The following is a 12,556-nucleotide window of genomic DNA, read 5'->3' on the forward strand; positions in this document are numbered from 1 at the left end:
AGGAGTACACACACCTGAAGCGGAGATGAGCTCTCACATCGGATCGAGCGAGTCATCCACGAAGTGCTCGTACATTTTCACCTGTGACTCAATGCGAACTTTCTCTAGGGATGTCCCTGTGAGCAAGATCATCCGTCCTGGGCAAAGGGCTCTGGCACTGGTTTTCCTCAGGGGCCCTTTTAACAAAGATTCCCAGGGAAAGAGGGGAGAAGAAGGGAGGAAAATTTGTTGGGGTAAAGGTATTTTCCCAAATCGTCAGAGCGTGTGAGCCTCTTCAGGCAGACCCCGATCTCCCCCTGGGGATGGAGTGTGCTCCTCTCCTCTTCCCTCCTTCCCCACCCTGCCCTGGCACCCAGTGCCACCCCTGCCTTCTCCCCATCTTTATTATGTTGGCCCGGGCTGCCTCACACCATGCTCGGTTTATTTTCTAATTATTTTCTCCTGCTGCAAACTTTAGCCAGCCCTGTAGATATGATATCTGGTGATTCTGGGGGACTCAGAGAGGCATTTATTTATTTTCTTATTTATATGAGCTATATTAGTTGGGAGTTCTCCTTTTGGAACTAGTGAGGTCTAGTTTGTCCACTGCGATGATCTCTGGGGCAGCGGACACCATCCCAGGCTCTCCCGCAGGAGGGAAGCAGCTCCCTGAGCCTCGCCCCGCCCCTCAGTGGAAGAGCTATCCTGGATTAGGGATGCCCGACTCTGGTCACTTCACATCCTCCTCACTGCTCCGCAAAGGCACTTGTGCCAGATGAGAAGTCTCCTTTTGGGCAGACTCCTATGATTGAGGGGAGGCTGGGGGGGCCCTGGGGGCTGGAAGCAAAGCCTCCCACATGTTGAATTCTTATCTGCAGCTGTGCTCTGTTTGGGCCCTTCCCAGGGTGCATCTTGGAGGGCTACTTGCACTGTGTCTGGTGGGTTTGCTTCCCCGTTTTCATACCTATATAGGTTCTGCCCTTTGTAGTACTCTCACTATGCTCCCCCATGTGGACCTGACTAGCTGGAAGAAACCGAGCACGTCGGGGAGAAAATGTCATTTCTCTTTCAGATCTGATGTTTAAGAAATGTATGCTGAGCGTAAAGATTATTACTGGGGACAGACCCAACCAATTCCAGGGCAGGGTTGGCTAGCAGAAGCCTGGAGAAGATTCCCTGAGGCTGATGGGGATCCGATCAGCCTGGGAGAGTTCTGTTCTCAGGGTTTTATCTTGGGCTTTTATCTGGTCAATGAGGTCTGAAGCCTCTTTTGCAGCTCCAGAGGGCAGAGGGCAGACCAGTTCCACTCTGAGACTGTCAGTCAAACAGATGGGATAATCACTCGTCCCTCCGGTCAAGTTTGCAAGTCTAAATTTCTAGCATACCTGAAGTTGTTCTGCTCCTGAATGGTGAACCGAGACAATGTGTCCTAAGCCAGTTGCCTGCCATTCTGTGGACCTTCCATGTGTTTCCACTTCTTATTCTGGAACCGTCTTCTGTGAAAGTGAGCACTCAGGCACCGACCGTTCCCTCCGTCGGTGCAGCCCAGCCCCCTGCCCTCCTGACTCTCCATCTTTCTAACACGGAGGGGAGTGCTGGGCTTTTGTGAGGCACTTAATGGTTATCTCCCCAGAATATAGGCTCAGCATCGAGGGCGTAGAAGAGTTCCTTCCAGATAAGGAGCACATCTTAGGATGTGACTTGAATTCTCTAGACTTCCTTGGGTTTAGCGCTGAGTGAAGAGGCACGGAGAGGGTTTGGAGCTTTAGGGTAAAGCACTGATGGAAGAAAGGAATTCTGCCACTTACTGGGGTGCCTACGGGCTCTCCCACTTATGGTCTACGTAGGGATTCTACCACTGTACCCTACTTAAACGGACCTACCACTTGTGCGTACTGCCACTTATGGGTCTGCTGCGTGGCCGTGGGTAAATAAGCTTCCTTCTTCCCTGCTCCCATAAGGCCCTCCACCAGGCCCCCTTCATTATGGTTCTCTGTTGTTTGATGGCAGAAAGAGGGATGTTGTTTCTCTAGGGAACTTTGGAAGGTGTGACTTGGAGGTGGATGCTAGAACTTCCGCCGGAAATTGGAGCTCCAGACCCTCCTCTTCCCCAGGTTCAGTTGCTTTGTTACCCTCTCTTGCTACACCTCCTTCCCCTCAAAATCTGCCCACCTCTGAAGGGGAGAATGATTACTCACAAAGACAAACCAAGCACAGAAATAGCCAACCTATTTGTGGCTTAAATGCAAGCAGTTTTATTTTTACAGTGAGTTGCTGTATTTTCTCTAAGGATAAATCATTATCTACCAAAAATGCGACTCCAGCTCCATCTGTGATAGTTCCTGCTTTGTTAGTGGTGCCAATTAGTCACAAAACAACTGGGGCCTTCCGCCACCCACTCAAGCTGGGGGCAAAGACAGCCACCTCTTTCTGACTCCCCCGGCCGGCCACCAACCCCTTTGGAGACTCTCTCCCTACCTAGAAGCCATCGGGCCACCCTGGCTTCCTGGCGGCTTGCTCTTCATTCACCTTGGGACCATTATCAATTTCCAAATTGGGCAGCTTGTTGTCCTCTGCCCGTGTGGACAGACTTCCGTTAGGCACTGGAAAAAGCAAATTGGTGAGGCCCTCTGTTCTGTTGACTTACATAATGACGTTGGAGTCCTCCTTCTAGTTGGTCACTCTGCGCAGGGTTTCACAGCACCCATGGGGACAGGGTGAAATGTTCATAACATCTGGGCAGCCCCTGATCTGAGAAGCAGCGAATGTGGAGCAGAGAGGATCCCTCTGTCCTATCCCATCTCCTTCATCCCTCATTTCCTTCGGGATCAATTCCTCCCCTGCTGGGATTGGAAGCTTCCTGGGCAGCCTGTTATTTTTCCCTAATCATGTTTTCTTCTGTGGGTCTGATCATTTCCCACCCGTGCTCCTTCTTTTCTGCCTTGCAGTCTGCTTTAGATGGTGCCTGTTTCTTTTTTAGTTTCTGACCATCCTCTGGGAAACTAAAGTTCTTCAGGAGGCTGAACTTCTCCTTCCTTGGAACATCAGAACCAGGTAATGAGAACACCTTTCCAACTTCAAGACCGAGTTCACCTGGTCTGTTGATTTGCTGCTCAGCACTGCCTAGCCAGTAGATGCCTGCTGGCTTCAGGGGAAGCTCTCTTCTCTCCCCTTTCTTCTTCCCACTGGGAGGACCGAGCTGCTGGTCAGGCTTCCCACAAGAGTAGTTTGGCTCTGCCCTGGGACTATGGTCTTCCTGCTTACGAAAACAGTCGGAGGGGAACTTCATCTGTGGGTTCCTATGTCTGCTTTCCCACAGAGTCTGAAACTGCCTTCTTACCCCTTTTGATATAGTTGGTCCCCGGGGTTCTTAATACTTTGGCACAATATCTATGAAGGAATCCCTTTAAACAAGAGAAAATGCTACCCTGAGTGAGGGGTGGGTCTTCAGGCTTGGGATCTCAGACTTGGCTACCTGAGATCCAAGAGATCCAGAATTCTCAGCCTTTGGGGCTTCACATTGGGTTATTTGAAAAATGGGTAACATATTGGCCATTTTTGGTTTTTAAAAGGTAGAAAAACAAAAAACCTAACCAAACAACAACAACAACAAAAACACAAAAAATGCAGAACAGGGATCGGGGAAAAGGAATTTGCTCTCATGTTCCTGACTGCACGGGTGAGAGTCGGCATCTAACAGAAACAGCTGCTCCCAGGAGGAGCCCCCGGACCAGGCTGGGAAGCAGTCTGGCCATGGCCAATGGTGCAGACCCCTGCCTTCACCCCTGAACACACTCCTTGGCTTGCTTGCTTTTCATAGCATCCTACGGGTCTTATATACTACACTAAGCATGATACTCTCCGAAACTGGGTTGGAGAAGGGAACAAATCCTTAACTATCTAGCCATGTGTCTCCCGTATGTCTCTCTGGGTCTATACATAGACTCATCTCATCATTACTAGGTTTTGAGTTAATATTATTAGCTCCATTTTACAGATGAGAAAACCAAGTCTTAGACAGCTTGGCAGAGGTCACATAACTTATTAGAAGCTGAGCTGGGAATTTGAGCTGTGTTCTGTCTTTCTACTACACATGGGGTTTTGCCCTTCCATGTGGCATTTCTCCACGTCATCTTTCTCTTTAGCCCTGGCTGGCCTTAGTGGTTCAAGGTGGTCCACTGCCTTGCATTATCACCAGCTCACACCCCGCTCTGGATTGGCGTGAAGATTTTCACTTGAGTGTGTCACTGAATGATGCCATTGGAAGCTTCTGCTGATAAGCGTGGGACCATCTGCTTGGCACATCTCAAATATTTTCAGCAGTGGGAGAGCAGCTCTGATTCCTTCAGAGATGAGAGGCTGCAGCCATCCTTCGAGATGTTGGGACCGGAGACCCTGCAGGCTGGCTGGGCATTGATGCCCCAGATGTGAAGGGGCAGCCAACCTGTTGGCCACGTCTGACCCTTCCTGAGCAAATGACACCAGTGAGTCTGCGTCCCAGTTTTTCATTGCTTAGCTGTCCTTGACAACCAGAGTAAGATTTTCTCTCTTTAAAAAGCTATTTCTTGGGTAACTCTTTTCTGTGCTGGTTTTTCTTTCTTTTTTTTTTTTCGGCGTGTTAGATGTTTGCCGTTGGTGTGTGTTGGCAAAAACTTCTCTTTCCTCCTGCCTTTGTTTTGGAAAATTTACTTCTTTGCTGAGTTAACTGTTCCCAGACATTGTTTTTCAACTTCAGGGTTGAAACTTCTGCAGTAGCGTTTTCTTTTTTAACTCGTTGCAGGGGAAAGAGTCTTAGGACCAATTCACAGTTCGAATGGTGGACTTGGAGGTTTTCAAGGCTACTTAATGAAAGCTTATGAATGATGAAGAAGTTGAGGTTTGAAAGGGTTGTTACTGAATTTGATTCCTCTGGAGAAATCACTTGGCTATCAGCTCTTTGGCATCACAGGGGCAAGCTGTATTGATTTTTCTTCATTTTTCCTTAGTGGGCACTGGCATCAGTATTAGCTTGTGTTGCTTATGAAGCCATATGCATTCCTTTGGTGACAAGATGTCTGTTAAAAGGAATCTCCTGCCCAGTCTTGATCTTTGGTATGAGCGTCTTAGCAACACTTCCCAGCCAGGATACTTAGGAGTAATTTGGTGAGAGAATGTATAGTGTGTTGTTAGATTGCTATGGGTGCAGCAGTAAAAAGGTGGTAAGAAGCTGGCCTCTAGCAGAGTGCCACGGCCTCGGCACTACTGGCATTTTGGGCTGGGTAATTCTTTGCCGTGTGGGCCGTCTTGTATATTGTAGGATGTTTAGCAGCATCTCTGGCCTCTACCAACTAGATACCAGTAGCGCACTCCTCTCCATTGTGACAACCAAAAATATCTCCAGGCATGCCAAACATCCCTTAGGGGACAAAATCACCTTCCCCCCTTTTAGACCAGGGCTCAAAATTGATCGTGTGGTATGTTTGGAAAGGGAGCAAGAAGTCTCTGCTTCTGCGTACAGATGGCCCTAGTGTGGGGAAGACGGGAATGATGCATTTAATACCAGGACAGATGGTCCTGCCCTGTACATTCCCATCGGAGCCCTTGCCTGCCATGGAAATTCCATCTCACAAATGGGTTTCTGTTTGTGCAGGTGACTGCACACACACACAGGGAAGAATTTGCCCTTTTCTCTGGATCTGCACGCCTAGAAATCCAGCCTAGGGTCAGGCTCTCTTTTAAGTTGCCTGGGAACAACAGGCGCTTTCGGATGGCCCACTCCCCCAACCTGAGTTTTGTTGGCTTTTCTCTCTTTCCTTTTTTCTCCCTGCCTTTCTCCCCAGCCCCCTCTTTCTTTCTTCTAAGAGTGATGTGCTAGGCTGGGAATCTGGGGCCATGGGAGGACTGTGCTCAACTGAATGGGAATGTGGAAGGGGTTGTTGGCTTCTGAGGTCTCTAGAGAACACTTGAGCAGCATAAATGTATGGCATTTAGAACTCTCTGCTGACTCTGAGTCTCCTTGTTTTTTCTATCAGCTCCACCACCCATCTGTTCCTCTCACTTTCACTGAGAGGTAATTGCAGCCAGCAATCTCAGGTGGACCTGCCAGGACACAGGCTCTGCAAAGCGCACATCCTTACACATCAATGGAAACCACCATGCTTGTTTCCCCTGCTTGTTGATTCATTATCTCAGTTTGGCATTTCCATGAGACTCATATTGGCAAAGTGCTGTTCAATCTCTAGCATTTCTTATACCCCAGCCTTTCAAAACTACATTAAAATGCCAGCATGTGAAGCAGTTGAGACCCAGTGGGGTTAATCTGCTTGATGGAGGACTTGCCTCTCGTGGTCAGTTGGACTGAAAGTGCAGCTCCCAGGCCAAGCAGCCATAGGCACAAGCAGAATAGGCTGTGGCCTCTGCACTGTACTTTGATCAATGTCAAAACCCCTCTTCTCAAAAGTCTCTTCTGCATTCAGATGCGATACTGCCCACGATTCTTTGAGTTTTGCAGGAAGGTGGTGGGTGTTAAGTCCTACTTTCCACCATGGTCACCCTGGCTTATGGTGTCTTGTGTGAGGTGCTGGAGCCTGAATAGGCAAGGATCATCCCCATGGGGGCAGCTACGCTGGGGTGAGGGCAGTGGCAGTGGTGACATGGCAGGGGATGTCAGTGCTGGGCAGGGCAGGATATCTGCATGGGGGGTACAGGGAACTGGTGCTGGGTGTTGGAGCTCCTGCAGTGTGAGGTCTGTGTCTCAGGGTAGGGGGCAGGGGCAGCACTGGTCCAACAGGAAGTAAAAGGGCCCAACAAAGTGAGGAGGGCATCTGTGCAGGGGCAGGGGAAGAGCAGTGGCAGACATAGGCAACCATTCATAGGTGGGTTGATCAAATGAGTAAATGCATAGAGGGCCAAGGAAGCCAGGTTTCTCAGAGAAGGGAGTTACAAATATGGAGAGGGAGAAAACTCAAATGAATTCAGTGGTGGTGGGTCAAAACTGGAGATATTGGTGTCAATTTATGATTATATGTATATATTTTATAAAGATATAAAAAGACATAGAAATATAGCCGTAGGTGTGTGTATGTATGACTATACATAAATGTATCTATGTCCATATATTCCTTAGCCCTGCCACTGAGAGGGGCTGGGAGCAGCAACAGCCTCCATGCAATGAGCACATTTTACACCCAGATCTTGGCTTCTAAATATAATTATTTACTGAAAGGAACCAGGGCTCCTTGGAGAAATGGCTGATTCTAGGCACTAGGGCAGGGGACATACAAGATTATGGTAAAGTGTCCAGTTTTTTGTGTTGGAAGGCTATTAGGCATATTGGAGGAAGTGTGGACCAGCGGGGAAGGTTGGATTGCTGTTTTGGCCCACTGAGGCTGCTCTGCCACCTGATGAGGCTCAGTTGGAGATACCCAGGGCGTTTGGTTATATGGGTCTGACATGCTGGGGAGATGTGTGAGCTAAAGCTGTGCATTTGGATTTCATCAGACAATGGTGATGGTTGAAACGGTGGGATTGAACAAGACCACCCAAGGAGAGTCTGTGGAGTAGGAAGGGAAGAGGGTCGAGAATGGAGCCTGCAGACTGGCCAACACGGCAAAACTCCGTTTCTACTAAAAATACCAAAAAATTAGTCAGGTGTGGTGGCGGGTGCCTGTAGTCCCAGCTACTTGGGAGGCTGAGGCAGGAGAATCACTTGAACCCGGGAGGTGGAGGCTGAATTGAGTGGAGATGGCACCACTGCACTCCAGCCTGGGCGACAGAGTGAGACCCTGTCTCAACAAAAAAAAAAAAAAAAAAAAAAAAAAAGAATGGAGCCTGGTGGAACTCCAAGGTGCAAAGGGCAGTGTAAGAAGAGATCCAGTGAAGGAGAAAGAAGAAGCACTGCAGGAAAGCAGGAGGAGAGCCAGAGGGAAGAAATATGCTAGGCTCTGGCATCATCTCGGAGACAGAGGCGAGGAGACGTGAAGTGGGGTTCCATAGCAACATTCATGCATTGGGGAGGGGCTCGAGCCCCAGATCTTTTCTCAACCGCTTCTAGAGGACTTGGCTGAGAGCGCTGCGCTGTTGAATGCACTGGCTCCTTTCTCTTATTTGTTCTGATGAAAGGACATGCCTGAATTGCCCCCTCTGACATCAATTATCTTTGCCCATAATGGTGAAGCGTGGTGTCCTTCATCAATAGATGTGTTTATTGATAATAGTGATAGCTAGGAGCCACTCTGTTTCACAGAAGAAAGTGAAAACAGAGACAATATTTCTGAAAACAACTCATTCCTGTGTGTTTGTGTTGTTTTGGTTATGGGTTTGGTATTGGGTAGATGGTGCTTTAATAAATAAAAATCCATTCTTCGATAAATAAGATCCATCCTTTGATAAATTAAAAACTCCATCTTTTAAGGATCTTAATTACTAACAACCCAGTTGATTGTGCGGTTGCTTCTGGTGACATAAAAGCCATTAATAAATGTTCCAAAAGTCCTGACAGCCCCATGAATGGGTGTGTGAACTTCACACATAGACGGACTGTTGACAATGAGCTGGTGTGTGTGTATGTTGGTTGGGGCACGGGAGGGCTAGAAATAGTGCCAATTTGGACCTGGGGCAATCCAGGCTCTGCTGCTGCCTTTGTTACTGAGTATGTAACCTTGGACTAGTCCTGAGTTAAGTTCCTCACCTGGAAAAACAAGGGGGTGGTTTGCAGTATCTGCATGATTTTTTCAAGCTCTAAGTCTTAATGATCAGCACAGGTTGGTCTGACTTTACCAATAAGAAAGTGTTTTTAAGAAAACTCCAAGCTGCATCCTTTCATGTCTTTTATAAAATACTCCAGTTTCTGGGGAAAAATATAACATATACATATGTTGTAACGTATAACATATAACAAATTGCCATATTTACAAATGTTTCTTGCAGTTCAATAAAAGAAATGAACATAGAGTATGAAAAAACAATCCATCAAAAAATACAAGCAACTGTTAACATAAAAGAATGTCCAACCTCATTAGGAATCAAATAAATGCAAATTAAAACAAGGTATCTTTTATCATCTATCAAATTTGGGAATTTAAGAAACTGAAGATGTTGTAGAAAAAGAAACATATATATGCTGTGAAAAAAAACTTTATATACTGTTGATGTTGGTATTAGTATAATTGGCATGGTTATTTTGGATGACAGTTTGTTAATACACATTTAAATCTTGAAGAATGTTTATACCCTTTGGTCTAGCAATTCCACTTTTAGAAATATGTCCTAGGGGAATAATTAGAGATGTGCACAAAATTTGCATCCATATAAATTCATTACGGTGCTTTGTTTTTAAAAATAGCGGTGAAAAATCAGAAGCAAATGGATATGTCCAAGGCTAGGGGATTATTAAAAATGAATAATGAAAGCTGGGCACCGAGGCTCACGCCTGTAATCCCAGCACTGCAGGAGGCCAAGACAGGAGAATCAGTTGAGTCCAAGAGTTTGAGACCATCCTGGGCAACATGGCAAAACCCTGTCTCTACAAAAAATACAAAAAATCAGCTGGCATGGTGGCAAGTGCTCTAGTCCCAGCTACCTGGGAGGCTCACTTAAGCCCAGGAGACTGAGGCTTCAGTGAACTGTGATCTCACTGCTGCACTCCAGCCTCGTTGACAGGGTGAGACCCTGTCTCAAAATTATAAATATATAAATAAATAAGTAAATAAATCATGATACCTTCAGTTAGTGATACTGAAGTCATACTTTTAGAGTATATACTGACATGAGTAAATGTTTGCAATATGATACTGAGTAAAAAATGGTAGAAAGAAAGGATACCAAAAGATTATAAAATGCAATCTCAATTTTAAAAACGAGTGTGTGTAAGACATTGAACAAAGACCAATGGAATATCCTAAATGTTGAATCAGGTTAATTTTTAATAGTAGTTGTATGTGTGGATTTTCTGAATTTTCTTCAATGAGCACATACTGCTTTAAAATTAGAAGAAAGGTGATAAACATTTAAAAGAAAATATCCCCATTTTGTGTTAAGATTAAAGAGGCTATAAAATGAGCCCTGCTGGGACTGTAACTGCCTAAAGGGTTCTCTTTGCCTGCTGCCCAGACAGAGCCGATTTATCAAGACGGGGGAATTGCGACAGAGAAAGAGTTTAATTCATACAGAGCCAGCTAAACTAGAGACCAGAGTTTTACCACTCAAATCGGTCTCCCTGAAAATCCAGAGACTGGGTTTTTTTGTTTGTTTGTTTGTTTGTTTTTGAGACGGAGTCTTGATCTGTCACCTCGGCTGAAGTGCAGTGGCTAGTTCTCGGCTCACTGCAAGCTCCGCCTCTCGGGTTCACGCCATTCTCCTGCCTCAGCCTCCCAAGCAGCTGGGACTACAGGCGCCCGCTACCACGCCCGGCTAATTTTTCTGTATTTTTAGTAGAGACGGGGTTTCACCATGTTAGCCAGGATGGTCTCGATCTCCTGACCTTGTGATCCGCCCGCCTCGGCCTCCCAAAGTGCTGGGATTACAGGCCTGAGCCACCACCCCCGGCCGGAGACTGGGGTTTTTTTAAGGATAATTTGGTGTGTAGGGCACCAGGGAATGTGGAGTGCTGATTGGTCAGGTTGGAGGATGGAGTCACAGGAAGTTCAAGCGGTTTGTTTTTGCAGTCTTCTGTTTCTGGGCAGGATCACAGAACTGGTTGAGGCAGATTATCTGTCTGAGTGGCACCAGCTGGTGCATCAGAATGCAGGGTCTGAAAAATGTCTTGAGCACAAATAACAGGTTTTACAACAGTGATGTTATTCCTAGGAGTAATGGGGAGGTAGAGAATCTTGTAGCCTCTGGCTGCATGACTCCTAAACCATAATTTTGAATCTTGTGCCTAACTTGTTAGTCTTACAAAGGCATTCTGGTACCCAGGCAAGAAGTGGGTTTGTTTTGGGAAAGGGCTGTTATTGTCTTTGTTTCCAAGTTAAACTATAAACTAAGTTTCTTCCAAAGTTAGTTCAGGCTATGCTCAGGAATGAACAGGGGCAGCTTAGAGTTTAGAAGCAAGATGGAATCAGTTAGGTGAGATCTCACACTGTCGTAATTTTCTCACTGTTATAATTTTTGCAAAGGTGGTTTCAGGGTAATCATTTTTTTGGTGGCAGAGCTCTTTGAACAGGCAGGAGTGGTTTGATCAGTCCCTGCGGACTGCTTCACAGTGGACTACTTCACATGCAGAGACCACATAGTGGCAAAGTCACAACTAGAAATTAAACTAGTCTTATTTTTTTTTCTTTTTTTGAGATGGAATCTCACTCTGTTGGCCAGGCTAGAGTGCAGTGGCGCGATCTTGGCTCACTGAATCCTCTGTCTCCGGGGTTCAAGTGGTTCTCCTGCCTCTGCTTCCGAGTAGCTGGGATTACAGGTACATGCCACCACGCCTGGCTAATTTTCGTATTTTTAGTAGAGACAGGGTTTTACCATGTTGGCCAGGCTGGTCTTGAACTCCTGACCTCAGGTAATTTGCCTGCCTCGGTCTCCCAAAGTGCTGGGATTACAAGTGTGAGCCACTCCACCCAGCCTAAACAAGTCTTAATAAAAAATATTCCCTACAATATGGTGACTTTAATTCCTTAAATAGGAAAGGTTAGAGGCAGACTAGATTAGAAAACTGAAGTATAGAGAGGCTATAAACGGTAAAGTCTTAAAAATAGGATTAGGCCCCAGAGTGTAGTGTAGAGAGCTCTGGGCTAAGACCAGGCACGCTGGGCCACAGGGCTTCTCAAACTGGCTGTGAAGGTTGGCCTGCCTCACAGGCTCTCCAACAACCACTCACTGTCCTGTAAAGTTGAGGGGTTTGGTAGAACAGTGATTTCCAGACTACGACTCCTCCTCCTCCTCCTCCCTCCTCCTCCCTCTTCCTCCTCCTCCCTCTTCCTCCTCCTCCCTCTTCCTCCTCCTCCCTCTTCCTCCTCCTCCCTCCTCCTTCCTCTTCCTCCTCCTCCCTCTTCCTCCTCCTCCCTCCTCCTCCCTCCTCCTCCTTCTTCCTCCTCCTCCCTCTTCCTCCTCCTCCCTCTTCCTCCTCCTCCCTCTTCCTCCTCCTCCCTCTTCCTCCTCCTCCCTCCTCCTTCCTCTTCCTCCTCCTCCCTCTTCCTCCTCCTTCCTCCTCCTCCCTCTTCCTCCTCCTCCTCGTTCCTTCTCCTTCTCCCTTCTTCTCCTTCCCCTTCTCCCTTCTTCTCCTTCTCCTCCCTTCTCCCTTCTTCTTCTTTCTTCTTACTGTCTCAGCTCATGATCAGAAGTCAAGTGACCTGGATTTCTGCCTGGCCAGCACTGTGATTAAGATCCACATAAGTTTCTGGGCACTACAGCCCTGCAGGACCCAGGGAGCACCAGACACACTGGAGCAAAGGCAGTTGGTAGGCCCTTGGGCTGTGCAAAACGGTGGCTCTGAGCCTGGCATGTTTTTTAATCCTTAGGTTTTTCCCTCTAAAAAGGGGGCAATGATGTCATCCTTATCAGCCTCCCAAGCTGATTTCAAGGCTCCAAAGCTAGGATGGAAGGAAAGGTGCTTTGGCCCCAAGAGCCCCACACTGCGATATTCTCACAGTCTAAC

The 12,556-nt window shown here is 47.1% G+C and overlaps 1 protein-coding gene across 2 annotated transcripts in view; it reads left to right on the forward strand.

Moving 5' to 3' along the window:
- The first annotated feature begins 4,274 nt into the window (after positions 1 to 4,274).
- The window catches only part of MAS1 (MAS1 proto-oncogene, G protein-coupled receptor), a 32,699-nt gene continuing 24,417 nt past the window's right edge, over positions 4,275 to 12,556 (forward strand). Inside the window, exon 1 of one of the 2 annotated variants that reach the window (XM_016956571.4) lies at positions 4,275 to 4,463. The gene's annotated coding sequence lies outside the window, so the exon portion shown is untranslated. The remainder of the gene's footprint in view (positions 4,464 to 12,556) is intronic. The other variant, XR_001718878.3, reaches the window with a different exon arrangement.

Source organism: Pan troglodytes, chromosome 5 (assembly GCF_028858775.2).
Source record: "Pan troglodytes isolate AG18354 chromosome 5, NHGRI_mPanTro3-v2.0_pri, whole genome shotgun sequence".
Lineage (NCBI taxonomy): Eukaryota > Metazoa > Chordata > Mammalia > Primates > Hominidae > Pan > Pan troglodytes.